General features: G+C 35.5%; 1 protein-coding gene across 4 annotated transcripts in view; it reads right to left on the reverse strand.

Moving 5' to 3' along the window:
- The window catches only part of Lrrc4c (leucine rich repeat containing 4C), a 1358757-nt gene that overhangs the window by 1117869 nt on the left and 224399 nt on the right, over positions 1-16489 (reverse strand). For all 4 annotated transcript variants that reach the window (XM_085696658.2, XM_085696657.2, XM_085696656.2 and 1 more), the window contains exon 2: positions 1254-1441. The gene's annotated coding sequence lies outside the window, so the exon portion shown is untranslated. The remainder of the gene's footprint in view (positions 1-1253; positions 1442-16489) is intronic.

Genomic DNA, 16489 nt, shown 5'->3' on the forward strand with positions numbered 1-16489 from the left:
TTTAAAACATAAAAAGTATGATATAAATAAACATGCCAAACATATTTCAATCTTAAAAAAATTTAAAGACTCTGATGATTTTCACACTAAAAGAATCATGTCCTGTTTAGTAAGCATAGCTGATTTTGCAATAAGAGCTATTCTTTGAGTGAGTAGCTTAATATTTACAGGAGGGTAAAAATAAATATCATGTCTATGACACATGAACCTCTATTGACTTGCAAAGATACTCCTACTGTTAAATTATAAATGAATTTGAATTAGTTTGAGACATTTTATATTTATAAAGTACATGAATATATTAATTTCAATTGGGAGGTTTGGAAAGAATGAAATTATGTTTATAGTATTTACAAATAAAGTTTAAGGTAACAAACCATACCAATAGCATGGTGATCTATCTGACACAGAGATAAGTTCCCAAAGATGCTGACAGACACAAGAGAAGTCACTAATTCTGAATTTCCATTCATTTTTTGGGTCACACTAGATGACCTCTCCCAAGCTCTCACTTTCAGTCCAGGGAATAGGCTCACCAGTCTCCTAGTCAACAACACATTGATCTAGAATTTTCAAAACCAAGTTCAATTTTACTTTCTATTGGAGCAGAGTACTATGATACCAGAGGACTGCAAATTGTCAACTAAAAACACAAGACTAAAACACACAACAGAAAATCCATTAGTTGTTGTGATGTTACTGACATGAGCACACCACTTCCAAACAATTTTGTATTGCAAATAGCATACAACTGAAGGCTCTAGATCACAATATTTCAATCACAGTTCCATCAGTGATTTGTTAAGTAACAGACACTGTCATTTGGGGATTTGGTAAACCAACAGGCTTGCCTTCCTAAAATACATTGATCCTGCAATAGAGTGTCAAATTATTGGGAGACTCAATCTCAGTAGGCTGTGGAAAATGTCTACAGAACTGAGTGTTTTAAGTCAAGGATTCTGAGATGTTCATGGGTCATACAAAGTCACAAGACCAAGAATCTCTGGCACCACAACACCAAAAATAAAAAAAATAGAACATGAATCTATTATCACAACAGGGAATTAGTTATAAATACAAAGTCAACCCATTTGCTTATATCTCAGAAATGCAACCACAAAGTTTGGACTCAACCCCTGATCTTTTCAAAAGGCCAATGATGCTCTCAATGAGATACGTTTGTAGCTTAGTTCTTGGTCCCCTCTTGAACGATGTTTATATCCAAGTAAATTAATATTGAGAGATACCCTCACCTGCTACTTCTGTCCCTGTCGGTTATCCTCTCAAAAATAGGCTGGTCCAGACTGGCCTTTGTGCATGCATGGCATTCACTCTTGATTACTCAGCTTTAGATGATCTTGGACGAGTTATTAATTCTCTTTGAGACTCAGTGTCCTCTTCATCAAACAGAGATAATGACAGTAAACACTTCATTTGGTTTCTGTGAGGATTAAATGAGATAATCTATGTCAAGTGTTTATCATATCATTCACACATAAAGCATTTGAAACTGCTCACTGTTGTTCTAATTTAGGATTTAATACCAGGGGATCATTTTAGTAGTATAAAAGAGAGTTTTATCCTTTCTCAAAGGAAACTAAGACAAACAAATTTATGGTTTGCACAAGAATAATAGAGAGCCATTAACTTATAGTCTAGCTATACTGTCATTGTTCGTAAGGTATGCTACCTTTGATGTGGAAATGATACTGACTTTCAGATCAGAAAACAAAAAATCTCCATGTAGAATATTTAGATTTTCCCAAAGAAGCACATTCTTACTTTGTTTATTTGAACCTGTTTGATTAAAAAAAAGAAAACAATACATGATGTTGTATGTGGGAGATAGTTTTCATAAGTCACAGAGACAACACAACACTTGATGTAATTATGTCTGCTAAACCTGAGCAGTCATGACATTATTATGCATGTTAAAGAACTGGATCTCTTAGGCTATGTTGACCATTCTGGGAAAAGGGAATGTGTTCTACCACCTGTACATGTCCATAGGAAAAGGACTAGAGTTTAGGCTATTACAAACACATAGGTATTAAGCATGATAGGGGAACTCTGACTTTTTAAAAAAGCCTCTACTAATGTGGGATTTTCCTCTGTATACTGTGAATATCATTGGTTAATAAAGGAACTGCTTTGGGCTTATATCAAAGCTATAGGGGAGCAGAGCTGAGCAGAGAAAACTAAACTGAGTCCTGGGAGAAAGGAGGCAGAGTCAGAGAGAAGCCATGACACCGGACTTTTAGCTGCTAAGCCACTGCTACTTGGCGATACACATATTAATAGAAATACGTTAAATTAATGTACAAGAATTAGCCAATAAGAAGCTCGAGCTAATGGGTTAAGAAGTGATTTAATTAATACAGTTTCTGTGTGTTTATTTTGGGGCTAGACTAAGGGAACCAACAAGCGGCCATTTTTGAAAACTCTACAAACTTCATGAAGTACAAATCTGCCCTAGCTAGTTCTTTCTGTGCTGCTTAAAAATACATTGAGGGCTTTTACTATGAATGCAGCACAGTGAATTCATTCTTCCAATAAAGTGCTTGCGCTTCTGGTGCGGGAGGTTCTCCTGTATTCATGTTGCTTTTATTCGTTAATGAATAAAGAGACTGGTTCGGCCTATAGCATGGGAGAAAGAAGATGGAGTCAGAGAGAAGTCATGGAGTCACTAGAGTCAGACATGCAGAAACTTTAGCCAATAAGCCACAGCCATGTGATGATATACAAGTTAATAGAAATGGTTAAATTCAGAAGTAAGAGGTAACCAATAAGAAGGTAGAGCTAATGGGCCAAGAAGTGATTTAATTAATATAGTTTCCATGTGATTATTTCGTGGCTAAGCAGCTGGGAACTAGCTAGTGACTTCCTTTTACAAGTTTATTCATTAATACTAGTGTTGGAGCTACCTGATGTTTCTTTCTATATGAATCAAGGCACTAATCACTCAAACTCATAGTATGGAAGCAGACGTGAAACATCTAAATACGTTAAACGCATACAGTTTGAAGATTGACTTTTTACAGACAATGCATGTGCCATGCTTAAAAACAATAATTTTTTTTTCCTACTGGGAATGCTTTGGATTTCTTAGAGGTATTTGACTGAAGTAAATATAACCATTTCTCTGCTCACAAGAAGCAAAGTATCTTTTGTATAGGATTAAGTCATTTGCCACTGATTCTTTTTGTATTTTTGAGAATTTCATACACATACACAATGACATATGATCATATATATACTCATTTCCACTTCCATCTCTATTTTCCCCCAAAATGTATCCTTTTCGTTTTACTATGTTTAGTTTTCTTTCTTTTTAATAAATTTTCTTTTTTTAGAAAAACAATCCTTTCTTATTTTACATACCAACCCCAGTTCCATCTCCTTCCCTTCCTTTGGTTTCTCCCACCTTCCCCAGGTTCCCTCCATCTTCCCCCACCCCACCCCTCATTAACTCCTCAGAGAGGGTAAGGTCATGGGATGTCAACAAAGTCTAGTACATTACTTTGAGGTAAGACCAAGCCCCGCCCCATATCTAGACTGAGTAAGGTATCCCTCCATAGAGAATGGACTTCAAAAATACAGTTTATGCACTAGGAATAAATTCTGGTCCTAATTCCAGTGGCCCCACAGACTGCCCAAACCACACCACTGTCACCCACATTCATGTCTAGTTTGGTCCTATGCAGGCTCCCTCACTGTCACTCTAGAGATGGTGACCTCCCACTAGCTCAGGGTAGTTGTTTTTGTCCCTATCCCCATCATGGTCTTGACCCATTTGTTCATATTATCTACCATTCCTCCCTCTCTTCAACTGGACTCAGGGAGTTGGCCCAGTGCTTAGCTGTGGCTCTCTGCATCTGCTTCCATCCGTTGGTAGATGAGGATTCTATGATGACAATTAAGGTAGTCATTAATCTGATTACAAGGAAAGGCTAGTTCAGGCATCCACTACTGCTTAGGGTCTTAACTAGGATCATCCTTAGGAATTCCTGGGAATTTCCCTAGTGCCATGTTTCTCACTAACTCAATAATAGCTCCCTCATCACGATATCGTTTTCTTTGCTCTCCCTCTCTGTCCTTTCTCCATCTTGACCCTCCTGTTACCTCATGTTCTCCTCCCCATCCCCATTCTCCCCTCCCAAAATTTAAGAGCTTCATACATAAGCACTAAAGTTACATCGCTCTTGTTTCTTTACATCAGTTTCTTCCATGGTCCTATGTTATGTAAATTCATAACTTCTTATTTAATAATTATTGCTACCTACCTACTTACACGAACACCACACACACGCGCACACACACACACACACACACACACACACACACACACACACACACTGTATATACAACATATTGAATCTATTATACATTGCTCATAAATCCATGTGTCCATGACTGGCAATTTGGAACGCACAACCTATGTGTGAGTTCGGCCCTGGGGGAAACTGATTTTCCTTCTCTCAGCAGCCATTTACCACCTATAGAATCTCATCTATAGTGTGAGATCTTATAGAATTTTCCCCATCATTTTACTGTTCTGTATAGGCAAACTTACTACTGATATTTCATGGGTTAATATTGTTTTTGTGTCTAGAGGATGCTAGAAAGTCACAGGTGGTATGTTGTACCTATGGCGTTTGCAGTTCTCTCCTGTGACTGTTCTCTCAGCCTTGGTTATAGGGACTGTGTTACAGATGTATCAACTGGCACTCCAGTCAGCACTTACTCCTGATTTTGTTTAATGTATAACTCAGGCTGCCCTTGAACTCATGATTCTCTTGCCTCTGTCTCCTACTGGTGTGTGCTACCACAACTAACTTATTCTTGAATTTTTACTAGTTGTGGATCTTAGTAGAAGTTTGCAGCTTTTGCAAAAGGGAGCTTCTTTGAGGAGGGTTGTAAGTCACAATCATCTGTGCATATAACAATAAATATTTATAATACAACTAGAAATTGCATTAGTTTTGGAAAATGCTGGTGCAGTTAGTGGTGGCCACATGGGCTTAGCACCATCTAGAACATGGACAACCTACCATTGGTCATAGAGTAACTCTCTCTCTTCAGCAGCGATCAGTAGGTAGGACATCTGGAAATCTTCTCCATGTTGGTTCAAAAGTTTGGGCAGCACTGACCTTGTGCTCCTGATTGTTGGAAAGGTTGAGATATACCTTCTTTATTGATGAGATTTATTGTCTCTGTAACTATGATTCTCACCCTGGAGTTTAATTTTTGCATAGTAACATTGGAGTAGTAAAAAATGAATTTGAACCTTATGTATATTTACCCATGTAGCTGTACCAATGATAAAGTTGATATTTGAATACTTAATGAAGTCAGCATTTCCTTTTCCATTCAAAACATAGATAAGACAACTAATTCAATATCTCCCTCAAACCACAGTTGTTCAAGTCAGACATCATGTGAGTCCAGCTGACCTTGGGATGATTAGGTAAATTCAGAAGGGTCCCTTTACTCAGTTTTCCATGCCAAAACTATCTCATTGCCTTCTGTGAAAGTTGACTTGGGTAATATCTGAAATATAAGAGGTAGCTAAAACTTCTTTTGTGTAGTTTATGTGACTTTAAGCATAGCACAATAAAAATAATAATTTTAAGAGATCAAGGTACATATATGGATCCTTGTGTCAAAATTTTTCTTTCTTTTTTTCAGCTATCTTAGGTACTTGAAATACAATAAAACATTTAATGGATGACTGAAGCAACTTGGAAAGTGTCTTGTGACCTGTGCTCATAAAACACCAGTCAGTTTGACACATCTATTCAGAACAGGAACATGAGGGTTACAGAGAAATATCACAGAAGGACATTTAATAAATCACATGAAAAGTGCAACTTTATCCCTTGCCACTCAACTCAGAAGGATGCTGCTGTCCGCGTGTCACTTAAAGTGTGATTCCTTGGAAGGGGTAGAGAGAAGCTCTATTCCTAGGCATGACTGCTTGGAGCTCTAGCAGGTTTGTAGTTATTTTGCACCACTGTAGTGAGAGTCTGTTCAACTGGGACCACAGCCTCTATGTGCATAGTTTTGGAAAGCTGAAACCTTGGTCTCTTTCCCAAAAGCCATATCCAGTAACTTATAATACTGTGGACGTGTCATAGCTCTCTGAAATCAGTGTGCTACTGTGGAGCCCCAAGCAATGATTGCCTATATAGAAATCAGGAAAGGCACACACGGTTGGAAAAAAGCATTTCCATTAGAAGAGAGACTTAACAAAGCTCTCCAATTCCTCTGTCCAGATTCTTGATAAAGAAAAGACAGGCAAAAAATGATTAGCCGGTAATCAAAGCCTACACGCTCTCCTTTTTCTCAAAGAAGAACATTACTTCATACTTCCTAGAGAAAAATTTTAAACTGGGAGATATCAACTTCAATGTCTTGTCCCCACATGCAGACTCTTATCACTGAAAGTGCCGAGAATTCAATTTCCCTCTTCAAATGTCAAAGCAAGAGATTTTCTTTTTCGTTGAGCTAGCTCTTCCATCTGTGTGCTTGATTTACCATCACTTCTCTTTGCCACTGCATTGATTGCCAGTGATACACCATTAGTTTTGTGTTATCCTTAATGCCTTTACTACTGGCTTATTCTTTTCCAAAATGTTCAAATCCTTACCATTAGAAACACACACACACACACACACACACACACACACACACACACACAGAAAAACACCACAGGACATTCATACATACATGCACTTGTGGTTTTGTAATTTCCTACAGGGATCCCCATCTCTATCAACTCAAAAGAGATGTTATACCCTCCTGGTATTTAAATGCATCCTTATAATATAAATTCTAATTATATATTATATACGTTATATATAATATAAATTCTAATTATATATTATATATTATATAAATTCTATTTATATATAATATAAATTCTAATTTTCATTCTTGGGCAGCAATTGTTTTACCGTTAATTCATTTTCTAAACCCCCTATAATTTAAATGTTTCATGAAAGAAGAAAATAACTGATGAAATCTTTCTCCTTTAAAGTTCTTTCCTGCTCTGCGGTGCCATCCTCACGATTCTTTCTCTCATTCATCTAGTTACTGTGTATCAGACACTTATTTTCTCCAAGAACTACACAGCACACTTTGACTGTTAATATACTTACATAAGGTAGGACACACAGCTCTACTGCACATATCTTTAAACATATTTTGTAGACATAATCTAAGAAAATCAAATAAGTTAAATTACACAGTAAATAAAAAGTATAAAATTCTGCTTTTGTTTGGAAGCTCAGCATTCTATGAACATTTTTTTCACTTTAATAGAATCTTATGTTATTTTGGCTTCATATATAAAGCTCAAATTTAATACTATTTTCAAGCTACCATTTACTGTCATGATTTTACTGAACTCTGTCCCCACCCCGCAGAAGTCCAAATGTCTAAAACATCCAGGACACCAATGTTCATTCCTTAATTGTTAATATCTCTTATAATTTCTTGCTTTTAATCTGTTTTTCATTTTACTTGACTCTAACACTTCATTGCAGTGTAAGTAGATAATGTTGGTTTGAATTGTCAGTGGATGATGTAGCTGGTCTCAGTCATTCTGAGGACTAAGACTCCCTTTCCCAAACCTGCCAACCATGGTTTCTACCATTCTTTCTATCCCATTCCTAAAATATGTCTGCATATTTTCCTAACACATTAATTTATTTTTATAGACAGTTTGAAATTCTTCTTGGTTTAAACACCGAATTAGACATGGAAATGTCTGTTTTAACATACATTATGACAGCAGCTCTATTCCCAAAATGTTCATTGACTGAATGAGTGTGTAATAAATAACAGTAGTCACAAACTCTTAGTATTGTATATGTAAATATTATCTTAGTTTGATGCCTCTTATTTCAAATCTCTCTTTAAAGATACGAGCACAAACTTAAGAAAAAGATGAGACTGAGAAGGAATGACCATAGCATACTAAGAGAGGAAATGCTAAGTGAGAGTCAAAGTCAAATAAGAACAGTTTACAAGTTTGTGAATTAGTTGCCTATTCACACATAATTTGTCAGTGTTAATGCTTATTTCAATGATTACTTATATCAACTATATTACTCTTTCCTGAAAGAGCTATATTTAAATGTTAGCAACTCTGAACATTAGAATATATAACTCTTCGAACAGTTGTCAAAAAAGTAATCATGCTGACAAGGAGCCATAGAAATAACTATTTTTTTAAAAATTATTTATTTATTAAAAATTTCCACCTCCTCCCATCCTCTCATTTGCTTCCCACTCCCCCCTCCCACTCCCTCTCCAGTCCTAAGAGAAGTCAGGGTGCCCTGCCCTGTGGGAAGCCCAAGGCCCTCTCCCCTCCATCCAGGTACAGGAAGGTATGCATCCAAACAGACTAGGCTCCCAAAGAGCCAGTCCATGCAGTAGAAACAAAACCCAGTGTCATTATCATTAGCTCCTCAGTCTGCCCTCATTGTCAGACACATTCAGAAATAACTCTTAAAATGAAATAAATATAATGTCCTTTAAAATATATAAGATAGATTTTTTGGTCTTTAAAGGACATTGTAAATATTCAGATTAATAATTTTATTACAATATTAAAATGGAAAATATTAATTTTAGGATAAGCTAAATATATATATTCATTTGAAATGGTAGAATAGAAAATACCAAGATGATAAGAATAATTTTTTTTCTCACTTGGAAAATTATTACTAGAAAATGTTATGTTTGTTTTGGATCTAAGCAAATTTATGTGCATAATTCATTATCTAAAGATTGTTATGCCTAGAAGAATAAATATAGTTTTGCTTTTTTGCTTACAGGGTTTCTCTGTAGCTTTGAGGTCTGTCCTGGAACTAGCTCTTGTAGACCAGGCTGGCCTCAAACTCACAGATATTCACCTGCCTCTGCCCCCCGAGTGCTGGGATTAAAGGCATGCACCACTACTGCCCAGCAAGAAAATATATGTTAATATTAATTGTATTTCTGCTAAGAGGAGTAATATAAGTGCTATCAATCTATCTTGAATATATATGCAAACATGAGAAATTGAACCTGAGTTTTATTCTTTGATAAATTTATATTTGACTATCTTGGGTTATTTACTTCATTTTATTTACCACATACTTGTCTAATTCTGATATCAGATTCAGATATCCATTGCATAAAATTCATGAAATTTTAGTTCTAAACAACAATTAACAGATTTACTGATAAATTTATTAGCTCATGTCTTTCTATTAAACAATAATCACAACTCAAGGAATATGCATATGCAGATTTTAAATCTCAGATTTTCTTGTTGGAGTGTGTGAGGAATAGAAAACTAAGGTGCAGGTACAAGTAATAAAAATAAATCAAAACAGAGAGCATGAAATTGAAAGAGAGCAAAGAAGGGTACATGGGAGGGTTTGTAGGGTAGAAAGAAAATGAAGAAATGATGAAATTATGTTAAAACTTTATAAATAAAAGAAAAATTTAAAATAAAGATTCCCTTGAGAAAGCTCACAAGGGAGACTCGTTATATCTGCAAGCTCTGAGTCTGATAGAGAACCAGCATGGAAACAATGAGATGGAAGAACAATCAAAGATTTTCAGTGCTATCTTGGACCTTCACATGTATGTGCCCCCTCATTTGCCCTCATACATGAAAACATCCATGTATATCATGAAGTATACAAAGACAGCTCATCAATATATACTGGTCTAGAATTGTTGCTATTGAGATTTCCTACTTCCTACCCTCAAGGTAATGAGTGGGTAATGTCCATTTCAAGGTCAATTTCCTTTAAAAAAAACATGAAATGGTTACAAATTTACATGTGCATAAAATTGGTAAAGCAAAATTATGTCTGAGATGGGGATAATGTAGAACAAACTAAAAAATGCATGCACTAGAGATTTCATTAGCCAAATTCCAAGATTGATCTACTCTCTTTGTTCATTTATTTACTCATTTCACTGATTTCCATTTGCATAGTTATTTTGATCTATACACATCCTGATCATTGATAACATCATCCTGTTTACCTAGATTTTGCTTTCAACTCTCCTGTCTTGTACAGTCGCATAAATGATTGTAGATTGTGCTTTAGAACCTACGCAACAACTACTGTTATCTGGAGGATTTATAACAAGTTGTGTTAAAGATGAAAGCATGGGAGGAAAAGGATCAAATATATAAACACCCATGTCTCTTCTTTTCCAAGAAACATTGGTCTCACTGGAATGTAAACTGCATCATTGGTGTCTGAAAGATTCATATACTTCCTGTCTTGCTTGGTAGTTTATATGTGTTCTGTTTCCCAGTGGAATTCCTTAAATATTCAGAAAGCAGAAAGTATCAATTCATTTCTATCTTCTTGAGAGCTAGAGGCATGTTTCCATGCTACTTAAACATAGACATTGAGGCTTAGACAAATAACCAGCACCTGGAAGAAAATAGGTAATTAATATGTGAAAGGGTGTACTTACAGGGAAAATTCACAGCTGGAATAACATTTAAAAGCTGCCGAAGAATAAAACAAAAACATACCCTTGCAACCTTAGACTACTCTGGTATTAAAACAATAGTAATGTTTTACAGAACTGCATTTATTTTTACCCATGAATTAGGCACCCTGGACTGCCCCTCCCCATAATTTTTTATTTAAATAGAAGTATACACAAATGTCTTTATATATACATATGCAGAGATGCTGTTGTTCACATGTGTGCCGATTAGTTTGATCTTTTCTAGGCTAATTTGGGCTAATGCACTGAATGACCCTGCCTACAGAACTTGTGTTCTTTCTGTCTGAAGTATTTGCCTATGACCAATAGCTTGCCCTCACATTTACTTGGCCTTATTTTTAAAAGGTCTTATTTTAAGAGCACATTTGAACTGCTCTTCTTTTGTAAAATGGCCCTTATCAGTCTATGTCCAATCACTTCAGTTCTTTCTAATAAACACTGGTGCTTAAAATAGCTACATCTGTAAGCATTTGAGATTGGCTTTTTTCCTAAATACATCCTCTGTCTAGACAAAGACCTAGTTGGTGTTAGGAACTGTGTATTCTGAGCTCTAACACTCCTTGTTGCATAAATATCTGGGCTGCATACATTGGATGACTAATGCCTCAGTGAATGACCAATGACCGTGTGACGGACTCATCATCGCATTTTCAATTCCTATGTCAAGATTTTTGAGTGCTTCATTTTGGTCCCAGTCATGATGCCTTTATCTATTCATACCTCTGCGATGTTTTAGCATTCCATATCTTTTACAATCAAAAACAAAAACAATCTAAAATTTGACATAATGAAATGATTTTTTTTCCTGAGAACTACTTATGCATTTAACAAATGTTTAACCTTCAAGAAGCCTTAACTTTCAGATCTTATACTATCTTGTGACCTTGAACAACAGCATTCCCGAACTCATCTATAAAACAGAGGAGAAGATACTTCACAGATTTGTTGAAAAGATTTATTAACATAATGACTTCACGTAAAGTACCTAAGGCATTTATTCTCACCTGCTATGGCATAATTGGGTAGGAAATGTGTCTTTCATTGCAAAAAAAAAATGCTTCTAGAGGCAAAGGTGCTGATTACCCAGGGACGTGAGTCTGCAAGGTATATTTAGATGCATTCATTTCTTTCCATTTAATTCTCAGCTTCTGCATCATTTGCATTATTTCTGAAATAACATTTGGAGTCTATGTAAAGCTTTGGGTTAGAAATAATAAACCCATGAGTGAATTTTGTTTTGAGTCCTCTCAAGCTCTCTCCTCGACAAGTGATTTTATCTACAGGTACTTAATAACATTTTATACTTTTCTTGTCCCTTTAATAGCTTGGTATCATCTTCTCAGGAAACATAGCACTTATTGAATCCTCTCTGGTTCTTTTCATTTCCGATACCTTGGACCAAACATTAGGTCTTGCACATTCTTACTACTAAACAGCACCACCTGTCCCCCATTCACTATTTATTTCCAGATACCTATGTGACTCATTCCTTCAACTTGTGACTGTCTATCAAATATCATCTGGACACTGAGGAAACTTAATCTTATTGCACTTCATCCATTCCAACTGTCCCTCTACCCTGCCAGATTTTCAACATACATTTGGTTGCTGGAATCACCTGGACCATTATATTCCCTTCTATCTAGTGGCTTGTTCCTTGCCCACCTACAGCTGTATCAATGACTACAGATACTTATACTTCACTGTTATTATACTACCTTTTAAGATATTGTATGAAAACAGATACAATTTTAAAATAGAAATGTATTGAAGAAAAATAATTAAATGTCTTTGAGTCTACAACAGGAAACAAAACTGCCACAAACCCAAATGCAGTAACTTCCCAGCATCCACAGGTTACAATCTGCAGATTTCAGAATTTGACATTTTCATGTGCAATGACATCCAAATAGAAATAAGAAAGAAAAGTCTACAGAAATGTTTTCAACTGGCTGAGAAGTAATGGGAGGAAAAATATTCCATGAATCAAAATGTCCCTTTGAGTTTATAAAGTAATGAAGAGCAATTTGTGTATAGGGTAGATGAATGTATAAGCTGATATGCAGATATGCCTGTCAGCTAAGGAATAGAGTTTAGAAACCCATGGTTATTTTTTTTTAATTTCTTCAATTTTCTCCACTACTACATAATATCTCTTGCCTATAAATATTTTAGCTCTCAAAGAAACATAAAGCAGCCACTTCATTATCCTTCAGAAACGATAATAACAAAATGATCATACATGAACTTGGCACATTGCTAAAGCATGAGCAAGCTATTGTTTGCTATTTTCCTTACCAGCTAGGTATCACTTACTATTAAAAGAGATTTGAAGAAAACAAAAAGAAAAAAAGGTTAATGAAACTATTAATATAATAAAAAAAAATAGGAGTACTGCAATGCAGTGGTGAGGTGACATCCCCGCAGTTGACACTTTGAGTTTTCCCTGTCCCTTTCACAAATGATCGAGACTTGACAAGGAGATACCATCAGTGAATGAGATCATTGTCCATGCCCCCTGCTAATTCAGGAGAAATGACTACCAAATTAGTTAACTGACAACAGAACAGACACAGAATTTTCCAGATGAAATTTTTAGGAAAACACATTCATGAAATAGGTACTTTCTAAACCTCCATGCATTTTTTTCTCTTTCGTGTCATCTGTGTAATTTCTGGAATATTTACAGACTAAGTATGGTGAGTGTAGCGAAAACCTCAAGTGTGGAAGTTCAGATGAAGAATGTCAGAGGGCAGTGATAGGAGGTGACCTGCTTAACAATAGGCCAGTTACAACCAATACATCCTTGGACTTCTTCATGAGGAGTTTGCCCACTTTCTGTTTATGTCCTCAAATTTCTGTTGCTCTAGTTCATGAATATATAAATATTAATCGAAATATATACAAAAATCTAGAGTACTTGCGTATCACCAAGCTATGAACTTCTGCTATATGGATAAATGAATATCTATATCAAATTCATAGATCTTTGATCATCTTTGTGGGTGGGTTTATATTTAAACACATATAAATATTATATATAAAACCAGTAACAATCAAAAATTAGAGACTGGGTTTGGAAAGGGCTAAGGGTGAGGCATGAATGAGAAAGAAGGGAGGGGACATGGGACTGGTTGGAGTAAGAAAAAGAAGGGGATAATGATGTCGTTATATTTTTAATTAAAGTTTTTAAATGGATAAAAAGAATAAAAATGTTTGTATGATTTTTTTCATTCTTCCAGAGTTAACCTTTCAGTCCACTTAAAGCTAATTATCAACAAATCTGAAAATAATGTGAAATGTCTGCAGTCTATGGAACGTGTTGAACAATAAAAAGCAACTCTCAAGCATGGTACAACAACTATGGCTATAAATATCTAAGTGCTTGATCAGGAAGAGAGCCACATGTGTGCACCCTGAGAAAACTGTGGGTTGTTTCTAGAAATGAGTTGAGACACTTTCTAACCAGCAGCTTTGCATACTATAATAAACACTAAAATAGAAGTCCTGGAGATCAGTGTCCTAAAGTGAACAGAAATGATTTTGACTTAAAAATGCTCAGAGTTGGTTTTGCCATTTGCTTATCTTGATACCTCCCCACTCTGAAAAGATACAACTTTATTGTTTTTTTTTATACCAACTTAATGATCTGTTATTGTAACCTCAGAGTAAGGAGTGTTGAAGAATTAGTGACAAAGTATGGAATGCTAAAATAAGAACCAGTAGAATGTTAACTGTGAATTCAAATGATGTTTGGTTAGTGAAGAAAGGGAGATTTTCTCAAGGGAAATGAGTTCTTTATTAAATATAGAAAGCCAGGGAATTCAGAATAGAGAGGTTAACAGAGACAGGGCAGCCTTAATTTACATGTCAGCTATAATATCTACTTTAATAAACTATTTACTTGTTAACTCAATGGTATGCCTTAAACTAATTACTGGAGCACCTGTCACATGACATGTGACCTGTCTCTGAGATACATACTCTCTTTCTGCAGAAAACCAAACCCCCATCAGTGTCTCAGAGAACTAGTTCCATTTTGGATAATGTTGGTGGTCTGAAGGAAAGGCGTTCGCACTGACTCACATTCATTTTTCTCTTAATAGTCACATTTCTGTAAGAATGTGAACAGTCTTTTCAGCATTTTTACTCCTATTTATCACTTCACTATCTTTTTAAATCTTAATTACTCAAACATCAGCTTTCAATTAAAGCTGCATAAAATTTTACAAATAAAATGTGACTTTTAAAATTAATAACTCTTGAAGAACTTTAGACCCTAGTTTAGTCTATAGTAAATGATGCATCCTGGTGTATACTGGTGCACTAGTGCCCTTCTTTGAAGATTTGGTTACAATGCCAATTTCTCAGTCCCAAAATAAATACATCAATTGAGTTAGCATATTTGGAATAAGGCATGGAAGTTTAATCCATCCTTATCAGTTTTCTTTCTTTTCCCTTCCTTCCTTCCTTCCTTCCTTCTTTCTTTTCTTTTCTTTCCTTTTCTTTTCTTTTTATTTTGCAGTGTTCTACTGTAGCTTTGGAGTCTGTCCTGGAACTAACTCTTATAGACCAAGTTGGCCTTGAACTCACAGAGATCTACCTGCCTCTGCCTTCTGAGTGCTGGAAATAAAGGCATGCACCACCACTACCCAGCTTAGATATTTACTTTTTTAAACCTGGTTTTAAGTTAATGAATTTTGTCACTTTAACTACCTTTTATGACCACTCAATACAGAAAAAAATCACTAATTACTAACATCATAGACCAAATATTACTCTTTCTCAAAAATAAAAACATCGTTTTTTACCTACAAACAAAACATCTCACCAGATTTAACTACTTTCACTTCCGACCCATAGTTCATTTTAAACAACATATTGAACAATTGTCCATGTGCCTGGGGTCTCTTTCTAATCCATCCTGCTGATGAAATTAGTGCAGCTCTTTACCACAATTCAACTATTGTGCAATCATATTGGGAGTATGGTATCTATTTCCTTTGTTAGTTTCCTTTAAGAGCTGAAACAGGTACTTGTGTCTATATCCACGGACCCAAAGTATAAAAGTGACTATACTGTTTTTCATGTGATTCAGCAGTATGTAGTAACGATTTAATTACTCACAAAAATTCTGAATATTATTGATCGTTGGAGAATTATATTTTCACAAGTTCTATGGATGTAAGAGTTGCCATTAACAAGTCCATTTTACTGAGGAGGGCTCTTGACTTGGAATAGGATTACTCCCCACACATACACCTTAGACTCTTGACAAAGGTGTAGATGAGCACTTAAAGACTGAGCAGCAATTGGAGCCTAAGCACTAGATGCTTAAAAGAGTGACCCATTTGTTGTAGCAACAATAAATCAGACTTCTGAAGTTATGTCCTTTGTATAAGAGGTAAACTATACACACAAAAACCTTTATGTCTTCATAAAGCTTCAGCTGGAATAGATGCAATGCACACTCAGAACTTTTCTCTTTCTCTATACCTCATTATAATCAGCAGATAAAACATTCAATGTGGTGAAACAAAACACACACAGACACACACACACACCACACACCACACACACACACACACCGGGGGGGATTTGGCAGGGATAGGGATAAATATGTAGTATTGTCAACATCAAATATTATAATATTTTCACTATGTTGAGGCAGAAGTATCATTTGAGGAAAAACCTGGGAAATATGACAATATAACAAGATGATTTATGGAAAAACAACTAATAAAATATAGTAAAACCAAACAAAATTATAGAGTTCAACTGTACAATCTTAAACAAATTCTTCTCTTTTCTCCACATTTTTTTTAACCAATGAAATGGCTTTCTTAGATCCATGACTTTATGTTTGGCTTCCTGGCACTACTGCCCCTCATCCCAATGTTCTCTGTCTTTATGATTAAGAAGATTGTGTAGTTGTCACCTGGTGCACAATCCTAAA

The sequence above is a fragment of the Myodes glareolus genome, chromosome 10, assembly GCF_982192425.1.
Source record: "Myodes glareolus chromosome 10, mMyoGla1.1, whole genome shotgun sequence".
NCBI classification, from domain to species: domain Eukaryota; kingdom Metazoa; phylum Chordata; class Mammalia; order Rodentia; family Cricetidae; genus Myodes; species Myodes glareolus.